This window comes from Dipteris shenzhenensis, chromosome 23 (genome assembly GCF_047967505.1).
Source record: "Dipteris shenzhenensis isolate YYH24624 ecotype China chromosome 23, Dip_SZ_1.0, whole genome shotgun sequence".
In the NCBI taxonomy this organism is placed as follows: Eukaryota; Viridiplantae; Streptophyta; class Polypodiopsida; order Gleicheniales; family Dipteridaceae; genus Dipteris; species Dipteris shenzhenensis.
Window position 1 is genome coordinate 54,493,418 of NC_141618.1, and position 25,885 is coordinate 54,519,302.

The window sequence follows — 25,885 nt, forward strand, 5'->3', positions numbered from 1 at the left end:
AGCTAGGATCAAGCTAAAGGACTTGCCAAAGAGCGATTTGTGATGCTCAAAACTACACTATAGAATTGATGTTATGCAAGTAACATAGTCCATACATTTGTAATCTATTTATCTAGGCCGTGGGCCACAAGAAGGAGTCAAATAGGAGATAAAGGCCTTAGGGCAATTTTAGGGTTGAGCCTCCCTTCAAAAGGTCTATGTATAAAAGGCAAGTCATTTGACTTGGTCTTCATTCTTGCTTGTTTGGAAGAGTGAAATAGAGAACAAGGCTTCCTCCCATTGTGTTGTGACTTGCTTCTTCATCTCCATCTCTCTTTCATTTGTTGCTACGCATACAATCATTTCCCCTTCACCACGCTCACGGTTCTTCTCCTCTCATTCTCTTTCCTCTCCCCCTTACGATCGCGTAGTAGCACGAGTAGGAATCAAGGACGATGCCCGTGACAACATCGCAGCAACACGAGTGACCAGCTCTCACAAGGAAGTGGCGAGGAGGTTGAGCTCTCCGAGCGGCTCGTTGCAAGATCCCCACGACACGTGAGTCTCCGTCGAGAAGGCTTAACAACTTTTGGCACCGTTGCCGAGGAGGTAGGCAACATGCTTTGGTTTCTTATTGTTGTTTTCCTCGTATTTACCCTTTCTAAACCGTTAGTTAGTTGCAAAGGTGAGTAGGGAAGGAAGAGTGGCCTGTGGGCTGAAAAATGAAAAATGAGTTTTTGTTTTGTTGTTTTTGGTTGTTTTGAGTCTAGATCTGTAAAAAGTAGCTTTAGTACATCAAAAACGACCTATCATAGTCAGCTTTTAGGCAAGATTTGACCCAAGAAGTGGTTGTGAGGTCAAAAACCACCATTTTTCATTTTGAGTTTTTAGGTTGTTGTTTTTTGTGTTTTTTAGCTTCAAGTAGTTAGAAGAGCACCCACACATCACTGTGCACAAGAAACAGATAAGAAAAAACACAAAAAAATGAGTCAAAATGTCAAAATTGAGGTCGGATTCATGGGTGCTGCAATAAAGTTCTAGGGCGCTGCATTAATTCAGGGCACTGCAATAAGCTCCCAACAGTCACTGATAGCTGTCACCTACCTGTTAGCACGTAACCTATCAGAAATTTAATGCACCGACCTGCCAGCCATTAATGCACCGGCGCTGCATTACCAAAGAGTTGACTTTTTCCAAAACTAGTCTTGATACATTGAACTCGAATCTTTAGCACTTAATCAATCACCAACCTATCAGATAGCCTGTTATTGCATCGGCGCTGCAATAATTATTGCAGCGTGAGTTTGTTTACTGACTTGTTCTTAGAGGTTGTAAGTGTTTTCAGGAAGTGGTCAAGGTCAGAGCCAAAGTAGAGAGTCAACAAAGCCAAAAAATCAGGGGCGCTGCATTAATTATTGCAGCACGCTACATTAAAGTACCATCAACAGTTACCTGAAACAAAATCATTTTATCTAACATTTCCAAGCAAAAACTGAATTGATCAATCAGTACACTACCAGAGTCAGACAAGCTAGGTCGTTGCATTAATTTAGTGCATCAGAAGACTGTGAACTTTGCATGCTCACTGAAAAACTTCAACATTGCCTAGGAGAAGGTGAACTGATCAGTCAGCTGAGTGCTAGTACTTAGAGTAGCCAGGGCGTTGCAATAATTATTGCAGCACGCTGCATTAAATTAATGCATCAGGAAGTTGCACCAGACACAGGAAGAGTAGGCATTCCCAGAGCACAAGTGCACTGATCATTTAGACAGAGTGTAAGGCCCAAAACCTTCAGGGCGCTGCAATAATTATTGCAATGCACTGCATTAACTTTCTGCACCAAATCTGCATAGTTTGACAGTGGCAGCCTGAACACATTGACAGCAGAATTCCAATACAACCTAAACCTCAATTACATACATGCACCTTAGGTCTGGACGTACCTTAGGACCTGAAGTTGTTCCAGAAGATAGTGCTTCGAACGTAGACTTAGAGGCCATTTTGGGCTCAAGTCTAATTGCTAGGGAGAGATCTTCACTAAATAGCACCTCATCTATGCTAGGACCATTGTTTGAATACGAATCAAGCACAGACGAGACTATGAGCATGGAGGATAACATGGCCAATCCAAGTGAAATTCAAGTATCCACTGCTCAAAACACAGGGACTTAGTCCCCAACGCAGTCAACCTCCAGTAGGATTTACGAAGGCATTACGAATTTCTTTGGAAGGTTTGACCCACGAGTTCAACTGTTTAATAAAATAGATGACATGAATATGTTGGCTCGCACGAATATGGTGACCTCAGGATTTCCTGACGTTACAGGACAGACAGCAAGGGTGATGACACCACCCTTTGCACATGATCTACATTCTCAGAACTTACACGCTGAGGGTGGACCAGCCTTTCGATTGGATTCGGAAGCAGGACCATTTGATCCTCAAGGGAGTTATAGATCATTTATGAACACACAACAGACAGAGGAAAATATTGAGAGAATGCCTCAACCACCGAGACCAGTGCCATACTTCCAAAATAGACCTCCAATGGCACGACCACCAACCACGACCATGGCTTATCAAGGGCCGACACCTAGGTTTAATCCAGTGTCGGTAGGACCAACATTCACGCAAACTCGTCCAACGGTGAGTCCACCACATGAAATACCAAGCACCTCATATTTTGTGGATCCTCACATTAGACAGTACTCGAGACCTGTCCAATCCCAACAAGCCTACAATCATCCATAACCAAATCATACATACCCAATTCCACCACAGATGCCATACCAACAGCCACCTCCTATTCATTAGATAGTATTGTCGGATGATGCGCTTAGAACGTTAGTCCAAGCTATAGGAAGGAGGGCGCCAGCGCCAGCGGCATTTCCTACAGTTAGGGATAATCATGGGTCTAGGAATAGATCCATCGCCATTGCCAAATTAACCACAAAGTTCCATGGGGAAGGGGATCCAATCACCTATGTAGAGCGATTTGAGCAGATATGTGCAGCCTTTGGCCGATGGCGACAAGATTGGAGCCTTTGGAATCCAATTGGATGGCAAGGTAGGCACATGGTATCGGGCGCTTAAGGACGAAGAAAAGAATACGTGGGATACGTTAAGACGGTCGTTCATTTTGGAGTATTCTCCAAAAGGTCCGAAGTGGAGCCTTGTCAACCAATTGAATCAAGTGAAACAGGGAAAAGACTCCTTGCATGATTACATCACTAAGATCAAACATTTGAACGCAAGGTGTGAGCCTCATAAAAGGCTCAATGATGAACAACTCTTACCTCGATTTTTATTGGGGTTGAGAAGTTCAAAATTGCATGATTAGCTTACAGTGCTGAACATAACATCCTTCGAGACATGCAGTAAGGAAGCGATCAGGTTAGGCGATAACATGAGAGAGGGTGATGAAACCACTAATACATTTGTACCCTCGATTGTGGGATCCAAGGATCCTAACACGAGTTAATCCAGGGTTTCCAAGGAGCAATCCAAGGAAGCCAGGGACTTGAACATAGATGTGCTTGCAGACTTAATAGTCACAAGGCTGAATCCTCAATCGAAGAACGCAGCTCATTGAGATAACCAAGGGAATACGCACTTATACCCAAGAAGAGACATGGTATGGTGCAGTGTATGCTCAGGGAACCATCCCTCGAACGAATGTCCAAGATTAAGAGTGAGACCACCAACTTTATGGTGTGGACACTGCAATAGATGGGGGAACCACGAAACATCACAGTGTAGGTACCCCAAAGTGTTGCCGCCAGCACAGACACAAACATACCAACCAAAGCTGCAATAACTAGCGTTGCCAGCTCCACTAGTACAATCGAACCAATTTTCCCCTAGAGCTAGTAATGTTAGATCTATACCATATCAACCACAAAATGTGCCATTGCCGCCGCCAATCCTAGGACCTCAACCACCTCCACCACGAATTATGCCTATGAATCAAGTGATGGTGGAAGAATTGTCCCAAGGTTGGATGGAACCTGATCCACAGATCACGGAGACCTACGCTGAACAACTGATAACCACGCAAGAGGATGACGAATACATGAGTTACCTCAGTCATTACATTCTTCAAGGTGATCAACATATCCTTGTGTACCAAACAGCACCAATGAATGCCAAGGCTAGGGATATGAGCAACACAAACGCCAGACCACCAATCCAATGCTACAAGTGCAATGGACCACACAAGGCGAATGAGTGCCCACAAAAGGTGCAAGCGGGACAACCAGTCCAATGCTATGGATGCACAGGACCTCATTATTACAAGGATTGTCCGTACAGGCATAACAATGCACCGCCAGTTATGACTATAGTTGCTGCCAATGTTCCATTGTGTAGTGGCTGTGGTATAGACCACCTGCATAAAGATTGTTCGATGCGAAGAGCACCTGTCAATGCTTCAAACCCAAGGACGACAAGCCTTAATCTGTTAGGGATTGAACGCGGACGCATTGCTCAAGTGTCCTTGAATGCGATTACTCGCATGCAAGCCAAGGCGATCACGCGAGAGTTGCGCAAAAGAGAAAGAGAGGGTCAAGCTGGAACATCACAGAATCCGAAACCCCAGAATAACCCAACCAAAAAGCAAGCGATCAAAGTGGGTAAGGGCAAGGATAAAGTGATAGTGCAAAGTGGTTCCGATGAGGACACGGGTAGCAACCTTAGAGACCACGGGAAGCTTGGAACGCAAATCTAGTCAAAGAGGCAACGGAAAGGAAGGTCTAAGTGAAGAAGGAATAGTAGAGCCCAGACCAAATACACCAAGTGGATTTCACGAATATCCTAATCCTATCCAGGAAAAGGAAAATTTAGTGAAGGCTAAGGCTCTGGTAGAAGAATGTCAAGCGACGAAGGAGGAATCTAGAGTGTCGGCTGACATTAAGTTTCCAAAGCACCAACCTTACCCAACACATAGAGCACCAGTCAAAGTACCTTCCATTATAGCAGAAATGAACGAAGACCGAATGACAAATGATGGATCTCTGCTAATGGATCGTATGTTTGAGGAGGATTTGGGTATGGAAAGATTGCAACGTGAGGGTCTACACAACCTTAATGATCATATGGAAAGACAGTCTGATGGCATTACAGTGCCAGGTGGACCTAGGGATGTCGCAAGACTTGCTGCATTCTTATCCATGGAAGTCAAGATGCCTATAGCTTCATTGCTAAAGGGAAACCCGACATTATGGCATGACTTGTCAGACTGGATGAACGGACACCTCGACTCAATGATGGAAGCTCATGAGGAGAATTGGACCAAAGAGGAGTCGAACTCAGGAGAGGACACGCCAATGGTGCCTATCAACAAGTTAGGCTAATATTTTGAGAGTGATGACTCCAATGCTGTCATTCCAATATCTTATCATCAAAGGAAGGTGGAAGCCATCCTTGATGGTGGTGCTAGAGTGAGCATAATGACGAAGCAATGTTGGGAAAAATGGTGAAGCCCGCACATGGAGAAAACTTCGTTAGTAGTCAAGTTGGCTAACGGAACCACTACAAGGCCAGTGGGGGTGGTAAAGGACTTAAAGGTCAAAACCTTTGGTATCACCTATCACGTCTGGTTTGTGGTCATGGACTTTAAGAATCCAATTGACTCGTATGACATAATTCTAGGAAGGCCATTCCTGAGAACAGTAGGAGTAGTGCATGATTGGTCATCCAACACGCTCTATCTCAGGAAGGACACTTCAATGACCAAAGTGGACTTAACAACGTGGAAGTCTCATCCACTTGGCGACAATTGTTTGCTGCCGAATCAGAAACAGTCGCTAGGATAACAACTATTAATCAGTTTGAAGCGAAAAATGAGAAGATAGTGGGAGGTGATGCGGATGAAACGTGGTATGCGTCTCTACCTGAACCTGAGTACTCACATAATTGGATACATTTACTTGCAACCATAGATATACCAGAGAAAAGAGGAACTCACATGGTGAAGGATGAGAGCGGCTCCGAGGGAACAATAGTCCCACTCTGCATGATCAACCTGGTTAAACACGAGAAGAGGCTTAACAATGCACTACCAGTGAAGCCAAACTTATAGCATGTTAAGCGAAGAAGCGTAGTACCAACTCCTTCTTACACCACAGTTAAAATGGGTGACGACGAGGTAGCACATGTGGACTCCGACCTTCAATGGCTAAGGTATGTCCAAGCAACCATGGCTGATCACGAGTTTACTGAAGATTGGGGAAGGAGAATGGAAGACATCCTGATTCTAGTAGGATCCCTGAAGATAGAACAGTCGTCTTCAGAAGTGCGAAAACAGAAAGATGATAGAAGTGAGAAAAGAACGCAGAAGGTTAGAAAACCCAAGGGATCTATTGAACCCTCACCTAAGGAGCAAGGTGAATCACCACCTAGACCAGTAAAGAAGGGTGCCCCAGTAAATGATAAGAAGTCTCGACCATCTTTATTAGAACAGGCTTCTAAGAGATCGCTGGAGGAAGAAGATCACAAGGATGTCCCGGGACACTTCAAGTCCTACACTATCCAAAACCGAGACATATTTTGTGAGAAAGCAAAATGCATAGCAGACATGTATGAAGATGGAGTTTACGAAGGGCCTACGAAAGTCAAGGAAGTCAACCTGGTTGGGCCTGGAGAGATGCCTAAACCCGTCTTTGTGTAAGTGGACCTCAATAAGAGGAAGAAAGTGACTTGATCACTTTACTGAGAGAGTACAAGGATTGTTTTGCTTGGTCTTACGAAGACATGAAGGGTGTGCCGCCAGAAGTGGTGCAACACACGATCCCCATAAGAGATGATGCAAAGCCAGTGCAACAAAGTCCTTATGATATGAATCCTAAGTACGAGACGATAGTGAAAGAGGAGATTGACAAACTCCTGAATGCAAGATTCATATACGAAATCGAGCACACAGAATGGGTATCCCCCATCGTGATTGTAACGAAAAAGAATGGAATACGAGTATGCATTGACCTTAAAAAAGTCAATGCCACCACAGTAAGGGATCATTACCCTTTACCATTCACAGAGCATGTGCTCGAAAGAGTGGCAGGCCATGAAGCATATAGTTTTTTGGACGGATTCTCTGGATACAACCAAGTGTCCATTGATCCCAAGGATCAACATTAGACAGCCTTTGCTACGAATGCCTCAGCAACATTTCAAAGACTAATGAGTATGGCCTTCAAAGAGTACCTGCATATTTAGCTAGAGATCTTTCTAGACGACTTATGTATTTACTCAAGATGGCTGGAACATTTGAAATATTTACGATTAGTTTTTGAACATTGTAGATTATACAGGATTTCACTAAACCCACTAAAATGCCAATTTTGGGTTAAGCATGGTGTCATCTTAGGACATGTGGTTTCCAGAAATGGAATATCCATCGATTTCAATAAGATTAAGCTGATCTTGGAACTACCCCGACCAACGAATTTCAAAGGTGTTCAACGATTCATGGGACACACATGGTATTATAGACGATTCATCTACATGTATGTGGATCTAGCTCAACCACTGTACCGCTTGTTAAGTGACTTTACGTGGATAGATGAATGTCAGAAGGCATACGATGCCTTAAAAAGAGCTCTAGCATCAGCACCAATCCTACGATCACCAAATTGGGATGTAATATTCCATGCTCATATTGACGCATCAAATTTTGCGATAGGATGTGTGCTAGCGCAACCAGGTGACCATAAACTTGACCATCCAATTTATTTCGCAAGTCGCCAGTTGAACGATGCTGAAAGAAACTACACAACTACAGAGAGAGAAGGTTTGTCAATGGTGTATGCAATGAAGAAATTCAGGCATTACCTATTGGCAAACAAATTTGTATTTTTTGTGGATCACCAAGCACTTCTGTACTTGGTGAATAAACCCTACATGACAAGAAGGATTACACGGTGGCTGTTGATCTTGATGGAGTTTGACTTCACGGTCGCAGTTAGGAAGGGGAGGACGCACGTCCTCGCCGACCATATGTCACGAATTCCCAATGGAGAGAAACCGATAGCTGTGGACGACGATCTACCAAATGCACCCTTGTTTCTAGTGGATTTGGTTCCAGAATGGGCGGAGGAAATATGTCATTATTTAGCCAATGGATTGCCCAGTGACACACCTATAGACATGGCTAAAGCGAGAAGATTGATTAGGGATGCTGCTCCTTATCAATTAATTGTGGGTCAATTATACAAGCAGGGAAAAGATGGAGTGATGCGCAAGTGCATTAGAGAAGATGAGTTCATTCCCATCTTAGACGAGGCTCACTCCGGAATAGTAGGAGGACACTTTGCAGTAGAAACCACAGCACGTAAGGTACTTCAAGCAGGTCTTTGGTGGCCTACTTTATTCAATGATGCAGTGGAATTTGTTAAGAGGTGCGATCCTTGCCAAAGAGCAACCAAGCCATGAAACTAGGACAGAATGCCACTGTCCATAAATCTAGCAACACAACCATTTGAAAAATGGGGAATTGACTTCGTTGGCCCCATTAGTCTGGCTGCAATTAACAACCAAGCTAGGTACATAATAGTGGCTACAGATTACTTCACAAAGTGGGTGGAGGCGAGAGCCACTGGTAAGTCCGTTGCCAGGTCAATAGCTAAGTTCTTATATGAGCAAGTGATATCTCGTTATGGATGTCCCTTGGAATTAATTAGCGACCGTGGCACACATTTCCTCAATGAAGTAATTGCACAGTTGACGACGGAGTTCATGATTATCCATAGGAAGTCATCAGCTTATTATCCACAGGCCAATGGTTAGGCCGAGAGCACAAACAAAACCTTATGCAAAATCTTGACCAAAACAGTCCAAGCTAGTCGGGGTGACTAAGAGCACAAACTCACAGCAGCCTTATGGGCTTATAGAACTGCATACAAGGTGGCAACGCATTGTACATCTTTTAGTCTTGCATTTGGATTGGAGGTAGTCATGCCTATGGAATTTCTAGTGCCAAGTCTAAGGGTGGCAGTTCGAGAAAGGTTAACAGAGGAGGCCTTAATAGAAAGACTCGTGGATCTAGAGCAACTTGAAGAGACTCAACTCCATGCAAAGAAAGAAGTGGTTTGACCGTAACCTTAAGAATAAGGACCTCAAAAGAAGTGGTTTGACCGTAACCTTAAGAATAAGGACCTCAAGGAGGGAGACTTATGTCTCATGTACGGTGTAAGGAACACCAAGTGCAAATTGAAATATCAGGGTATGGGACCCTACCAAGTGGTAGAGATTACACCACAAGGTGCAGTAAGGATTGCCACACTCGATGGAGTGGTGATGGAAGGATACATTAATGGTAGCAAGCTCAAAAGATTCTACGGACCCTTGACCTTGCACGCCTTACAAACCATCCATAGCAATCAACGAAGAAAGAAAGAAGAGAAACTGGCATAGCTGCAAGCTCGCCAAGAAGCTAAAGAAAGGGAGCTGAAAGAGAAATCCAGAAGGATGACCTTATACAAAGACACCTTGGAAGATGAAGACCTAGGGGATGATGAACCACAAGTGGAACCGGCAAGGATTCCCCTAACACTAAAAATCACGGATGAAGCCACGTTTGGCTTGGAATCATTGATAGACACAGGCGCAAGCCACAATTTTATATCATTTGAGGCTTGGCAAACATTGCCAAAGGGGAGCATGGTTCCAACCAATGCGATAGTTAGAGCTATCAATGGCACACGGACGAAGCCCATAGGATATGTAACATTAGATGTAAGTATTGCTAAACATGTATTGCAGGTGCGCTTTTATGTGATGCCTACAGGTACCATGGAAGAGCATGTGATCCTTGGATGTTCGTGGTGTTACCTAACCAACTGTCAGATTGATTGGCACAAGAAACAAGCCAGGATGGTGTACAAGGGCAATGCCGCTCAAGTGTCGTTGCTTCATGAAGGCCGATCGATGCAACTGCCAACTCCAAAGAGAAGTGATTCAACCACTAAGAAGGGTAAAGGTAAACAAATCCTGACTCAAAACACCTCACCCATAGAAGCCTCTTCATCTCCACAACCCACACCCACAACCTCCGCAACACACCCTCCACACACATAGCCCCGCTAAGGGACTATGCCTTGTTCACACAACATGAAGATATCATCAGTAACAAGGTGGATTCCTAAGAGGTTGCTCCAAGCTCAAGGCTATTTCAAGGGCGAGACAGATGTATGGCTACCACGTCAACCTCACTATCAAAAGCCAACATTTCCTTTGCAATCAAAACCCCGACAATGCCGAGCTAAGAGAGCACAACATCAAAGAAAAACGCATCAACGCTGGGTACCAGTCCCAATATTAAAAGGCCAAGGTTTTTACCAAGGCAATGATCAGATATGGGTACCCAAGCAAACAAAGGCAGCTGTTGTGAGCACATCACGTCGAAACAAGAAGCAGCCAAGGATGTCAAAGACAACGAAGATGGTATGGGTATGTAAAAATAAAAGCACTACAAGTAAGCCATGCCCATCACCACCAACACATGTACCACACAAAAGAGCAGAACCACAAGAACCTACCTGGAAGAGGGTAACGCCAAAAGCCACACCTCAAAGGGTAGAACCACAAGAACCTGCTCTCAAAGACAAAGGAAAAGGCAAAGTGGTAGATGTTACAAACATTGCGTCATCATCAATATCTATAACTTTTGTGCCAAGGACATCGACAACCGCATGGGTAGTTAGACCTAAGCTAGTTACACAAGAACCTACCGTGGGTAAAACTACCTCAACAAGAAGCCTCAACACGTGGAAGCAAAGACAGAACCACAAGGACCTACTTCTGCAAAGGAAGTAGAACCACAAGAACTTGTCTTGCCACATGACGGTGCAAGGAGCAAAGGGTATCATGAAGCACATATTCTCCAAGATACCAAGACAATGCTCAAGGACCTTGCACAATCAATTCTCGCTACGACATCGCAAGTCCAAATTCCACAAGCAGTAACGATGTCAGCTAAAAGGTATGCCACTTGGGTTTTCAACGCATTACCATAAACCAAGTGATGTATATCAAAAGTTCAGTAGATAGGTCTAACCTAAGCTAGGGCACCATTTTATAAAGCCAACACTCTAGGGTCCTTAGCTGAAAACAACTGCACAAGGGCAGGACCATCTTATGCACAACCACTCACAATGCGAAGGTCAAGCCCAGTCCAAGTCAAGTCATCAAAGTAGGTGCTAGGGGCACAACACCTTCATCAAATAGCTTAAGCACTTACTAGGGTCAGCACATTCCTACACACACATCTGTCCTATCACAAGCAGTTGGAATGTATACACATCAGTAGAAGTCAAAAGGGGTCAAGCACATAAGCAAGGAATAGGTTGCAAGCTGCAGGGACCAAGGTTATTGCAGTGCACTGCAATAATCAAGGTCAACCAAAACTTAAATTCACATGTTCTTGCAACTTAGTGAAGTCCACAATGAAGGCCCATCACAATAGTTGCTCAAAATCAACTCAGTAAGAGGCCTAAATCAGGACGCTGCAATAACCCAGCAATGCATCGGGACTGAGCCAAAAATCAACCAAAACATGTATGAGATGTACAAAGACCCAGAATGGACCTCTACAATGCCAGAGCAACTATGGGTCAATCACCAAAAGCTTGCATCACTCAAAAACAAGGGACACTGCAATAACAGGTTAATGCAGCGTGTGGTGAAAAGTGATCCAAGTAAGTAAGGTATACACATCACATGCTCAAACATAAATGTTACATCACATTCAGTATGTTGGTGCACAAAAATAGGCCACTGGTGCCACTTTACAAGGCATGCTGCAATAACAGGTTAATGCATCAACAAGTGGGAAAATGACCAAGGGAAGGGCCAACTACACATTGTGAGGTGATGGTCAGTGTCTAAGAACAGGTGAAGGACCACTCATTGCATAACATCTTCTACATGTATCACTTTCAGGGGGCGCTGCAATAAATCTATATAAGGTAAAACTGTCAGGCGCTGCATTACGGTTTCTAACTGAATGCTGCCAGAAAATTCCAAAAATTTAATTGCATCATCAACCACCTCAACTAGCCCCCAAATTCTCTCCAAACCCCCCCTAATCATGTCTTCGGACATCGAGGAAATGATCAGGAGGCATTTCAAGGACCTCGATGAAGAGGATGCTGAATTCACCAGTAGCCAGTCTAGGACCAGCAGTCCAGGACCCACTCCCACCTACCAGGACAACTGGAGGCCGAAGAGGCCAAGGAACTTGAAGGAGCCCTAAGATTATCCACACAGGAGGCAGTGTAGGGGCACAGAAAGAAAGGAAAGATGACTCAGAGGGCACCACAGGAGTTGGAGGAACCCTCAACAGCCAGCATGACCCCGAGGAAAAGGAAGGCAAGCTCTGAGACTAGCGCTTCAAGCCCTAGTCTAGAGCACAATATCACGATTACAACTCACTCGCCCTTAGGCTAGGAGTGGGTAGAGTAGCTGGGAGGCATGGTAGTGCACTCTACCTATGTGTACAACACCACTGCCAGATTCAAGATATGTTACCACACATCAGAATGCTACCAGGAATTGAACGACAAGGAGGTAATTCCGCACCTACAAGCTTGCGGCCTAGGCAAAATGAGGTACAAATTGCCATGCCATTTGAACATGGACTATGTCATCCAGTCCGTAAAGAATTACAACAGGAACACTAAGGCCACGAAGATCACCTCCGCGGATGGGCAAGAGAAGACATTGACTCTTAGCATCGATGCGGTCCGAAACGCATTCACCTTGGACGTCGTTGCAGAGCCATATGTCGATCTCATGAAGCTGGGGAACAAGCTGGAGGGTGCTACAAACTATGAAAGCCACAAGCAGCACGGAGGGGTCAGGTTTATTGATATATCACCACACCTACAGAAGGCAGGATAGTGTTTAGGCTACTCACCAGGGTCGAGCCCTCCGACCATCACAATATAATCCCCGCCAATCACCTCATGCGCCTGCATAAGCCCCAGCAACACACGACAAACTGGGCAGACTACTTCTTTCAAAAACTTGATAAAGTCTGTGCCCAGCACAATAACACTATCTAGCACCCCATGCATGGAGGCTCGACAAAACCACGTTCGGTTTTGCCGATCGCAACAGGGCAAGAAGTCCAGGAATTGGTGCTACAGCCAGAGTTAAAGAAACCAAAGGTGGAGGTTGCTACACAAAGGACCACGAGGAGCCAGAAAAGGGAACAGCCACTACAGCCCGAAGAACAACGCCAGAAGGAGGAAGAAGAAGCCGTAGAGAAGTGGAAGAAGATTACAGAAGAGCATCATAAGGAGAAAGAGGCCGAGGAGAGGTGACGAGCCAAACAAGACAAAGGCAAGGAAAAGGTCCATGAATAGGATATTTTTTAGGACATGCCTGAGTAGAGATGCCGCAGGAACAAAATGAGCCACAAACATTTGATACCACTCGGCTAACGAGTTTGCTGCTGGCATCAACATTAATGCAACAAATGAAGGCGAGGACGGAGGAGACACATCAAGAAGACAATGCCTTCAAGGCGTTACAAGTGGTAGCATCCACCACCTCAGAGAACTATAAGGATGATGAGGTGTACCAGAGCTACAAAGCAAGGAATGAAGATGTTCCAGACCGGCGGGAAAGAGAGTTCCTCAAAACTCTTATTCACTTCCAAACCCAAGGTTTGCAAATCTTCGAACGGAAACAAAGTTACATCCAACAACTCGAAGGTCAACTGAAGGGCCAAGAAGAGATTAAGAAAGCCCTGGAAGAAGCTCGACAAAGAGAGATGTCATTGCAGCAATGGGTACAGGAAGCAGAATAGAGCCTACAACAAATCCTAGAGCAACATCAAAGATAGATAAAAGCTAAGGACGAAGAGCTGCAAAAAATCAAGGAGCATAATGACAAACTCATAAAGGAGAAAGAACATATCACTCAAGAGCATATACAAGAAGCGTATCAGACAAACATGAGCTTACATCGAAGGACAATGGAATTGGAGAAGGCACTTCAGGAAGCAGAAACTTTACTAAGAGAAAGAACGTAGCAAGTCCGTGAGTTGGAAGAAGTTTCAAAAATTCCAATCTCACCGGATGATCAACTGGATACCGAGCATAGGCTCGTGATGGAAGCTTCATCGAACTTAGTAAAATTAGCCCTCGAAAGCCGAACGGTCGACTAGATGCTAACTTACTATTATAATCCACTAACCTCTTGCTCCGTCCAATACACCATCGATCTGACACAACCCCTCCATCTAAATCAATTCATCCTTCTCCTAGAAAAATATACATACCCTACTCATCCAATTTTGGCTATGACATCTTTTCGAGGAGATCTTGCCTTGCAAGATTAAACTGAGATTTATCAGCTTCCCATACATCCCATGGTACTTAACTTTCGAGCCTGGTGCCGTTGCATTCAGGAATCTGACAATTTTGTTGCCTCTGAGCCCATCATGGAGCTCTCAAAGCCAGCTGACTTGTCGGACTATCCATATCCGCAAGCTCAGATTTTTCAATCAATTTTGGTTACAGACATAGGGGTGGATCGAGGCGAGGACAACGTACCAATTTTTGGTGAAGGGGAATGTTGTGCAGTATAATCCCATGGGCATCATAATACTGTACAATAGGGTATATGAATGCATTAGTACAATGTATACTAGTTACTCAAATAACTATGATACATCTCATATAGCTTACCCTGAGAATGTAACGATTGAGGAGCAACAGGCCAAATGTGCCATTTTTGCAGCATTGCAGCCACCACAAGCAGACACATCAGAGCCCACTACCCATCACCAAACCTCTACACCCACCGCCCTCCATACCTATCCCATAAAATATATCCCTGCATATATCTTCCCAACCTCAACCCCTCCATCTGCCTCAGCTCTAGCTACATCTTCATCCCCAATTTTGCCCACTCATCCACCACCATCTCCTCATCAACCCGACATGTCCAAACATACATAGGGCCAGGCAAGTACCCACGATCTGCTCCAATAGATGCTAAATCCATTGATCGACAACGAGGATGCTGCACCACCACCGAACACTCTATTTCCAAATATAACAGCAGCCACAAGTGGAAGAGGAAGTAGGACTTGCGCAAGCAAGATCCCAATGTAGTGTACAACTTCTCGAAGTTCAATTTTGCACCGACGGCTGCTTCTAAGGGCCTCGCCTCACAACTAAGGGAATGGAACCGGACATATCAGTGTTGACATGGCAAGCTCAACACGTGCGGATATTCATGGTGGACCGCTTGTTTAGGTGGATCCGCACGACTACACTTGGCATGTCGGTGGTCATCATGATTGTCACATGACCACTGACTCATCACTTATTATATTTGGTTTGCTACACCTATCTACAGCTGACATAGTTATAGCGCCAGTCAGCTAGTATAGTCAGTTATGCATTGTTTGACCTAGTAGGTCACTTCCCTTTAAGTTGTATCTTATCTACACTTTGTGTATGATGTAAAGTGTGAGGAGGAAGAAGAAGAAACTAGCAAGAAAACGTTTTGGCTTCCATCTCTCTTTGTGTGTCCTTGAGTGAGCTTCTCCTTGTGTGTACTGCGCTTGTTTGATGCAGCAGCTTGAGCAAGTCCCCTCACCACGTGATTCTTGACATGGTATCAGAACCTCACCACTGAGAGAGGCTGTTTTTGAAGGTTGAAGTGAAGGAGAAGAAGCAAGGATTCGAGCAAGCAAGCAACGGGTAAAAAGCTCTCCCATTCTTCCCTATTTCTCTTGGATAGTGCTTGCGAAGGTACCTGAAGCAGGGCAGAGTAAAAATCTCATATCGCAGTGAGATTTGGTGTGCAAGCAGAGTGGTGTATATTCCGCAGGACAACCCAATAGGGTTTGCCATCATGATTTTTGCCATTTGAGGCCGTTTCGGCCCCCATTTCAGACTTGCAAGGTTGCGGACAATAGTTTCAGGGTATGCTGTGATTTCGGTCGTGTGCACAGGTTACAGATTTCGAATTTGTAAGTTCTGAGGTGTTTGTCACGAAGCAAACACAAAGTATTTCTGCAAACAAGTTGTGGTTTGCATGTATTTTTTGAACAGTTAGTGACAAAGACTGTCTGGTGTGTTGCTGTGCACTTCTACTAAAAGGCTTCAAAAGACTTGCTTGCTGTTTGGTATCAGGTTTTGGCATAATGGCAGATGATAGTGGAAACCCTATGATTGAGAAGATGGATAAGAAAAACTACCCGTCTTGGAGGTTCCGTGTGACAAACTTCCTCATTGGGAAAGGTCTCTATGAGTTTGTTTCAAGTGAAGAAAAGGAGCCGGAGCTGAGTGAACCTACAACTGCAGATGAACTAAAGGCATGGAAAGAGTGGAATGCAAAAGACAAGAAGGTGATGTATTGGCTCTCTACAGTCATTGACAACACTATGCTGGGGCATATCAGAAATGCAGAAAGTTCACATGCAGCTTGGACCACGTTTGAAAATATGTTTTCTGTAAACACAAAGGCACGGCTGTATTGCTTTGAGGAGATTCTCTTGATCTCAATCTACCTGTCCATGGTGAAGAATGTGAACCACTACTAGAGGACACTCTAGGTCCACTAATATTTTGTGATTGCTGTTGTGAATTCTATGCAGCATTACCATTTTATGCATCTATATCATCAATCACATTTACTGGATTATACTAGCTTCTCATCTCATTAAAAACAACATCTTTGCTCAGTCAACATCAAGCTATCTACATGTGAGTATTTTGGTTCAATACTATTGTTTACTTCCATTTCATTTTATTTCCATTGTCTTGCATTCTTTCCTTTCCATTCATAGAGATAGCTTGCCACATGTTCCTTCATGTGGTATCAGAGCCACATTGCTCTTAGAGATTGAGGAGAGGGAGGCCGGAAAAGGAAGCCACGCCCTCTCTCTCTTTCTCTAAATGCTCCCCTTCCTTAACCTCATCATCGTCTCCTTCTTCCTCCCTTCTCCACTCTACTTGCCTCCCAGCTTCCATGGAACTTGCTGCCATTGATCATCAGCTCAAGCACGCATCGCTGTCCACCTTCATCTCCATATCGTGAGCTCGCCATTTCTTGCTGCAGCAGATTGTTTGGAGCAGCCGCTGAATTCTACCTATTTCATGCGTGCACCCTGCTGTCTTCAACGCACACAAATGCTGCCCATCCTCAGCACGATCATCTTCACAATTTTCAGCTACTAAATTTTATCATGGAGAAGCTGCCTACGAGAAGAAGTTGCAGCTGTTTACTATCTGTGTGGAGAAGCTGCTGAATTCTGCCCATTTCTTGCATGCACCTACTGTCTTCATCGAGCACCATGTTCTTCCTCCTTGTGGCACATCTCTTGGCTGCATAACAGCGTGCAGTTTGCCTTCCTATGTGATCTTTTGCCCATATCTTTGCTGATCCTGTCTGCATTCTACGGAGTGCTACCCCGCATATTCCTGTTCAACATTCTCCAACAGCCCGTGACGTTGCCCTGCTTTATCTCCAATAGGCCACTGCCCTGCTGCATCTACTCCAACTGCTCGTGATGTCTTCTTTGTTCATGGATTATCTTGCTCCAATTTGTGGCTGCCCCTGGATCTAGCTCATGGCACCTTGCTTCATTACCTACACGAGGTATTGGCGTTCACAAGGTCCACCTCTGATTTTGCTACTTGCAAGTTGATTGCCATGGAATCCTCGAAGTCAAGTGCCTTTATTGAAAAGTTCACAGGTAAGAACTTTCCGACATGGCAAACAAAGTTGCATCTTATCCTTATGAAAGACGGGGTGTGGAATGTTGTTTGTGGCAAGGATAAAAAGCCACAATCGAATGAGAAGAAAATTCTACACTGGGAGAATTTAAACAACAAAGCCCTTTCTCTCATTGGTTTGGGTTTGGGTGATGAAGTTATTCATCATCTCGACTTTGATTCCACTTCTCAAGAATTATGGGAGAAGTTTGAAGGTCTCTTTGGCAATAAGGTAATCAATTCTAAGGTCTTTCTCCGTCAAGAATTCTTCAAACTCCAGATGAAGCATGAGGACTCTCTTCTCACCCATCTGAATCATATGGAGTCTCTCATCACTCAACTTGCTACGTTGAAGGCCCCAGTTGGGGATGATGACCAGGTCGCGGTGCTCCTCACGAGCATTGAAGAAATTCCTAAGTATCGGGAGATCATACCAGCATTAAGAGTGGCAAGCATGAGCTACCATGACATGGTTGCTATGCTTCTTGATCATGAAAGAAGGCATAGTGATACTCTTGACACCAATGCACTATTTTCTGAAGGGAGGTTTCCTAAAGGGAAAGGTAACTTCAAACCTTTCAAGTGCACTTACTGTGGAAAGCTTGGTCACACCGAAGGTCGTTGCTTCTAGAAGCTGGCCAAACAACAATCTAAAGACCGTGCCAACTTGGTTGGGACTATATCCAACGAAGACGAAGACGATGCAGACACCTCTACTCCAAGTCATGCTCTCACTGCTCACATCCAAGATCTCTCTCTTGATGAAGAGGTCTATGCACCGGATGATCTTGACTTTGTTTTTTGAGTGTGTCGAAGGTACTCTGCCTTGGGAGTCCCCCTAAAATATATGCGAATAAATCATGTGTGTTGAGTCAATAAAGGATCTCAGCCTTGGATAGTCCTCCTAAAATGATGTTATTCTCTTTTACTTTATTTGTGTGTGGCTTCCTACCACTTCATGTTATGAAGCCAGGGGGGGATGTACTATGGGAGTCCTATTATTGGCATTGATGGATTTCGTTATCAGGCCTGGCCGAGTTCCAGGATGTTGGTGCACTCCCTAGACCGTTTTGTTGGGTCAGGTAGCCATGCTTCTCTTTTGAGCCTTTGAGCTATTTGGGATGTACAGATTAGTAGATTCATCATGTCATGTCCTGTTCTTGGCTCCATTCTAGTAATCTCTCACCTTGCCTTCATGGGGGGGTGTTGGAACATGAAGCCAAAGTGAGTGTTTTCTAGTGTTCTAGAGTAGTACTAGACTACTTTATATCCTAGAGTGCCATGTGTCACTATGGGACTTATCCCATATACATGTGACACCTAGAGTGTATGTGCCTATTCTATAAAGGCATTGTACTTTCTAGTTTTGTTACATCAGTCAACATCAAGCTATCTACATGTGAGTATTTTGGTTCAATACTATTGTCTACTTCCATTTCATTTTATTTCCATTGTCTTGCATTCTTTCCTTTCCATTCATAGAGATAGCTTGCCACATGTTCCTTCACTTCAAAAGTGTGAGCAAGGACGCATGAAACCAATTTACTATGCAAGCCGGCAACTCACAAATGCTGAGGAAAGGTATGGTGAAATGGAGAAAGGAGGTTTATCTTTGGTCTTTGTAGTGAAGAAGTTTAGGTCATATTTGCTACCTCGTCCTTTTTTCTTCCTTACATCTCAGCCAGCTTTACAATTTTTGGTTTGCAAACCCAATCCTACTGAAAAGTTTGCTAAGTGGATTTGTGAGCTTCAGGAGTTCTCTTTCACTTTTATTACAGAAAGCACCACTAGAGCTTCTCTTGCAGATTTGCTTACAAGTAAGAAAGAAGAAGAATAAACAAATGTGAAAGAAGAATTATGTGAGGAGTTGGAGACACCACCAACTGCTTTCAAATTGCATTTTGATGGAGCCTTTAGCCCTTCTACCAAATGTGGGACTGGGGGGATAATCCTATTTGATCCAGAAGGAAAAGAGTTATGGGCCAGAGATAGGCAATTTCCTGAGGCAATATCAAATAATGTGGCTGAGTATAATGCATTGATTTGTGGATTAGAAGATTGCTTGAAAAAAGGAGTGAAAGAGGTAGATGTTAAAGGGGATTCTCAACTGGTCATCAGGCAAATGAATGGAGTATATAAGGCACGAAGTCCTAATCTACAAGATCTTTATAAAAGGGCAATGGAGTTAAAAGAAGCTTTTGAATTTTGCAAGTTTGTACATGTTCAAAGAAAGGAAAATCAAAAGGCTGATGAATTGGCTACTAAAGCTTTGGCTTCTTTTAGAGAAGCTACTCTTGCATTGATAGATACTCCGGCTAGAGCTCCAAGATGTTTAATACTACCTAGAAGAAGGGCATTTTCCTCATGGATTGAGCCATCAACAAAAGCAAAGGCTCACAAGGAAGGCTTATCCTTATACAATTCTTGGAGATGTTCTATACAAGCAAGATAAAGATAAGGTCCTTAGGAGGTAGTGAGCTTGGAAGAATCTAAAAGGATTTTGGAGCTATGTCATGAATGTTCAGGTCACTTTGCTTCAGCTAGCACTACTCGAAAGATTCTCAACACGGGGTATTGTTGGCCTCGACTCAATAAAGATGTCCTTGAATGGTGTCGAAGTTGTGAGGTATGCCAGGCATATGGATGCAAGCAATTGGTTCCTAGACCTTTAAATCCCATCACTACATAGGATCCATTTGAGAGGTGGCGATTGGATTTTGTCGGTCCACTTCCTCGTTCCTCACATGGAAAGTACATTAGGAAAATTCTGGACTCAAAAGAGGGCTATTTCAATAATCATAAAATAATAGACAGCCTGGATTGAGTGACATGAAATCTTGGCAACGATATTCACTGGTGGTGGGACCTCTGTACAAACCCACCTAAAATGTGGAGAAACGCTTATCTTCACGAAATAATAAAAAAACCATCACCTCCTCTTAAAATATGTTAAACCGTTTTTTTGTTAGCACCTAACACAATAAAAGATTGTTTTCCACATTCCTATGTTAAGACGTGGAACATTAAAAAATTATTTTCACCACCTCTAGAACTAATGATTTTGAATGCTTGGAACAGATAGATACCCAATCTTCTGGTTATTCCCTCAACTTGGTTTCACTTTTGAAACTCGAAACATCTTTGGTGCCCAAAAGGACACACCGTCCCTCATTTCTTGTTCCTTCCTTGATCCACTAAAGTGGTTGGCTCAGTCATTAACTTTTTGCTCCTTCTTCTTTCTCATACGTCTGCTAATCTCTCATGGCAACCGAAAGTGGATTGAAACGAGCAAGGAGTAGTATCTCATCTGTTGTGTTGTATAACATAAAAGATGAGAACAAAAAATGGATTCCCCAAGTATACAGGAAGTACTCTTGGGTCACTATGCAGCCAGGAAGTCGTGGCCAATACTGAGTGAAGCGAAAGGCATCTGAAGACTTGGCAAAACATTGGAAAGGAAGGATCCTTGACTTCAAGATGGCACTAGGAGGGAAAACTGTCAAAGAAGTGTTAATCCAGCATGTATTCATGCAAAAAGAGATCAACTGGGACCATTGGAAGGACTTCCAAGACACAGACCACATTGTAAGTGCTTGTGTTTTGTATTCCAATGTTGCAAATAAGGTGAATGATATACATTTTTCTATCTTGCATAGATTTGTACCCATCCAATCTCCAGGAGTGGGAGCCTGCACAATGCTTAATGGGATTCTTGAATGTCGTACATGGTGAGGTGGGGGAACTTCAATATGAAGGCCGTGCACCAAGTGATCTCGCAAGAAGTAGAACATATTTCTATGACTCATTTTATACGTTGCCCACTCAATCGAGTCGACATGGAAAGTTGGAACGTATTCCTTTGCCTGCACTTGATAGTCCTGAGTGGCCATTGCTTGATACAGAAGTGATAGAGTCCTATAGGACCAAAATGTATAATGATATTAAATGTGCTATGAATCCTAGCATTGGAGCAAGAAATGTCCACTTAAATTTGTTTGTTCCAATGACATGCTTTGTTGATTTATTTTCTAATTGTAAACAATTGAGAAAAACCAGAACAACTTTTATGTGCAAAGATATAGATGAAGCTTGGCTTGATCATTTGTTTGACAAAGGTTGGAGAGTGAAATCATCAAAGGGAGATGATTTGATCGAATGTCAATTGAATACCTTCGACATTGCATTTCGGTGAGCGTTATAACATTCAAATGTCTTTTTGTGAAACAATTACAAAACTTATTTGATTTTACTCGAGAAATTATCCTAATGATATTTTGGAATCAGATACTATATTGCCAGGCAACATCTGTGCATGTCATTTACTTATAGAAGGTGGCGATGGATCAACAACAACTGGGAAAACATGGACCAAGATACAAGAGATGGCAGCCACTCTTGCTTGATAGATATAACTTTAATGCGACAAGGTCACCCATCATCGACATTGGAAGTGGAAGAGAATTGGACTCTCGAATATGTTAGGAAGGAATTAGAAGTAGCTATTCAGAATCCTCCAGATCAATTTTGTTTCAAGCTAGATGGTCGGAAGGTTAGTAGAAGAAGAGAGCATCAGATCATTTGTAAAGATGTTGCAGCCCCACATGAATTGGAGGCACTTGAAGATATATGAAGTGACCATGTATCTGTAAATGGTGACAATAAATTTTCCATATGCAATAAACTAATCTATTCAGAGCATTGCTTTTGTAGTGCTATTATTGTTTAAAACAATGTATTGAAGGCAAAAATATACACAATTGAATTTTTATATACACATAAAAGGCCTGAAGTAAGAAAACAAGAAGTAAAGGAACGCAGTGTCAAATTTGATCCAATGATTTTGAAATCAAAAGTGCATTTACAATGGATGTTCGCTTTCCAATAACACTAATTATGTGTTAAAAATTATGAATGTACATGGGTAGTTACATTTTTACAGATAGCATGTAACAAAGCAGTACATTGTTGGAAGAAGAAATCCAACAAACCCATACGCCTGGGCTTCAGGATGGAGCCATGGCTCTTCTCCCATGTATGGAGCCCATCTAAGTGGCTCAGGGGGGGCCTATCCCCCCTCATGGATTTGGCGGGATGAAGTCCACCAGGCCATCCGGAGGCATTCGTTCCGCAACCTCGATCATGTTCGCTATTGTTTCCTCCCTGAACGTTTGGACATCTAGGTCCACATAACGAGACATTGATGGAAACTTCCATCACAATTCATGAAGGCATAAGATCAACATGACAATATACAAGAAGATAAAGAAGAGTACGCATGCATATGGGAGCTGAAAAATGCTTACATCCTCTGACGGGAGTTGAAAAATGCTTCGTAGCAACAATAACGCATTGAGGGCAACCCTCCATCCATAGCTATGACCATCATCCTGTTTGGGCACACTAATCCTTCGGATGGTCATTCGCTCCAGGGTATCGATGTCCATACTGAGGCTCTCATATGCGGCCATTAGTTTATGGATGCTACTGCAAACAAATGGAAACAAAGACCAATCAGTATCTTGATCAATCCAGATTTCTAATTTAAACAATAATATGTGACATAATGATTTGAACTCATAGTAAAACATTTCCATGGAAACCAGATGTTGAATTTGCAAGGTATACAACATTCTCTTGCACGTCCACAAGAATAAGACTCCAATGGGAACTGCGTCACATCCAAAATGATTCCTATTAGATTCAAGAAACGCATTGTGGTTAACTGTGAAGCAAGAGCACGTGCCAAAGGAAGCATTATATAACTTGTTTATGGTAATTTGTATAAACATCATGCAAGAGACAAACTCACTTTTTGTGATATGCCATGAAAATAACTTGAGCATCGTTCAGCTGGACCTCCCGAAACCAGTTCAGCACATCAAGGTAGGGAACTAACTCCACTACCAGAAGTGTTGAAACCAGCGAGTCTATCTGGTACACTTGATGCTGTACATCCTCGGGCAATTGGGATATAACAAAACTTCACAAGAAAACATATCAAGAGCTAGGGTTAATTAACTTTGAAGAGCCAAGAATGAAAAATTGTGGGAGGATAGAGAAAAGAGTATATATACCTTAAGACACATCTGATCACCTTGTCGTTCACTTCTGTTCTAGGGTCAAACAAAATGTTTATTTCTTCCGCATGAATTGGGAAATAATATTTATGGCCTCTAATATAATATCCTACATAAAACTCGGGTAGCAAAAATTGAAGCGCCTCCCTGTTCATTGTATGGAGCGCATGAACATTCTCTCTTTTGCTTTGCAATGCAAGCATTGCAACATTATGCTCCCTGTTAGCAGCTGCCTGAAAATTCCCTCGGGTCTCATGCTCGTGCTCTGGAGCACCCTCTGTCACCTCTTGAATTCTGACTTTTTGAGCTGGCCGGAAGTCCAATATCTGCACCATTCGTGCATCCGTAAATGTTACTGGGCAAATTAGCTTATTGTATTTGAATCTAAGGGTTGCGACGCTGAAAAAGGCTTTATTCATGATGGTGACCCTGTGAGCATGGGCCGCAAGAACGTAACTGTCCAAAAAGAATTCGATCATCCAGTCCTCTGCGGCCTCCTGCAAGCAAAACAAGGCCGACACCTTCCACCTGAACAAAATTCCATTTCACTCTGCAATCCTCCTGACAAGCCTCTGGAATGGTAATCTTGGAGTAGCTGCAGTCGGCTGCTTCATGAATCGTTTTATTTATCTCAGGACCGAAGAGTGCTCTGCGAAACGCCTTTCCCTAGGCTGCACTTTGGACAATCAGGATGGAGTGGTTGGTTTCCTCGATCTTGAGGCCTTTAGACTCACCATCCTCTTCCTAGTAGACGACGGTCCTACATTGTCCTTCAGTCTCACTGTATGCCTTATACGGGCCATCTGAAAATGCAAACAGAAGAAGAAAACTTAGCAATTCCGTAGAACACTACAAACAATTCATCATAACGCGAGAAGAGGTGGCCAAGAAAGCAATATGCAATTTCTCGCTTTATGTTGAATCCATTCACCATAACGCAAGATGAAGGGCCAATGAAAGCACAATCATGCTCCTCGCATTATGGTGAATCAATTGACACCAATGCGAGGTGGCTATCGTGAAAAATCTCACCTTTGCTCTTGCGTTATAGTGCATTGATTCACCATAATGCGGGACCAAGGGGTAGTCAAACCCAAACAATCCTCCTTGCGTTGTAGTGAATCGTTTCACAACAATAGGAAGATTATCGTAAATATCTTACTATTTCACTTTGCATTTTCGTGTTTCGATTCACAATAACAAATAGTCGTAGAAAACACAAAACATTCAAGGAATATACAAAACATTCACCATAACGCGAGATGAAGGGCCATTGAAAGCACAGTCATCCTCCTCGCATTATGGTGAATCAATTGACACCAATGTGAGTTGGCTATCGTGAAACATCTCACATTTGCTCTAGTGTTATAAAGAATTGATTCACCATAATGCGGGACCAAGAGGTAGTCAAACCAAAACAATCCTCCTCGCGTTGTAGTGAATCGTTTCACAACAATAGGAAGATTATCATAAAAATCTTACCATTTCATCTTGCATTTTCGTGTTTCGATTCAAAATAACAAATAGTCGCAGAAAACACAAAACATTCAAGGAATATACAAAACATTCACCATAACGCGAGATGAAGGGCCACTGAAAGCACAGTCATCCTCCTCGCATTATAGTGAATCAATCGACACTAATGCGAGGTGGCCATTGTGAAACATTGACAAAACATGCGTGCCTCAGGATCTATGGAGTGCTCTAAGGTGGATGGAACCTATGTGGAAACATGATGAAGAGAGTGCTCATGACATGTATCTCAAGTCAATTAGGTTCCAAGATAGATTAGCTTGGACTCATAAAAAGAATCTTGAGATAGTGCAAAGTGCTTGATTGATATTACTTCAAATGATCCTCCCTTTTATAGGTGAGGGTACTTACATCCATTTGCTTGCTCACATGTGGGATATCTCCTCCATGCCATGTGGCAGCTTACCCTTTGCTCATACCTTTGCTCTACATGTGCTCATGGCACCATATCTCTCAACACCTCCCCTTGGTGCCATAATCCTTTGGCTACTGCAAGGTGGTCAGATGTGAGTTACAAATCCATCACCTCCCCTTAGTGCATGCATGCTACTTAAGGTGGTCAA

General features: G+C 43.3%; 2 pseudogenes; one reads left to right on the forward strand and one right to left on the reverse strand.

Moving 5' to 3' along the window:
* The first annotated feature begins 21,189 nt into the window (after positions 1-21,189).
* LOC147887576 (uncharacterized) lies at positions 21,190-21,904 on the forward strand (annotated as a pseudogene).
* A 741-nt stretch (positions 21,905-22,645) lies between these two features.
* On the reverse strand, positions 22,646-24,592 carry LOC147887577 (uncharacterized; annotated as a pseudogene).
* Between the last annotated feature and the right edge of the window lie 1,293 nt (positions 24,593-25,885).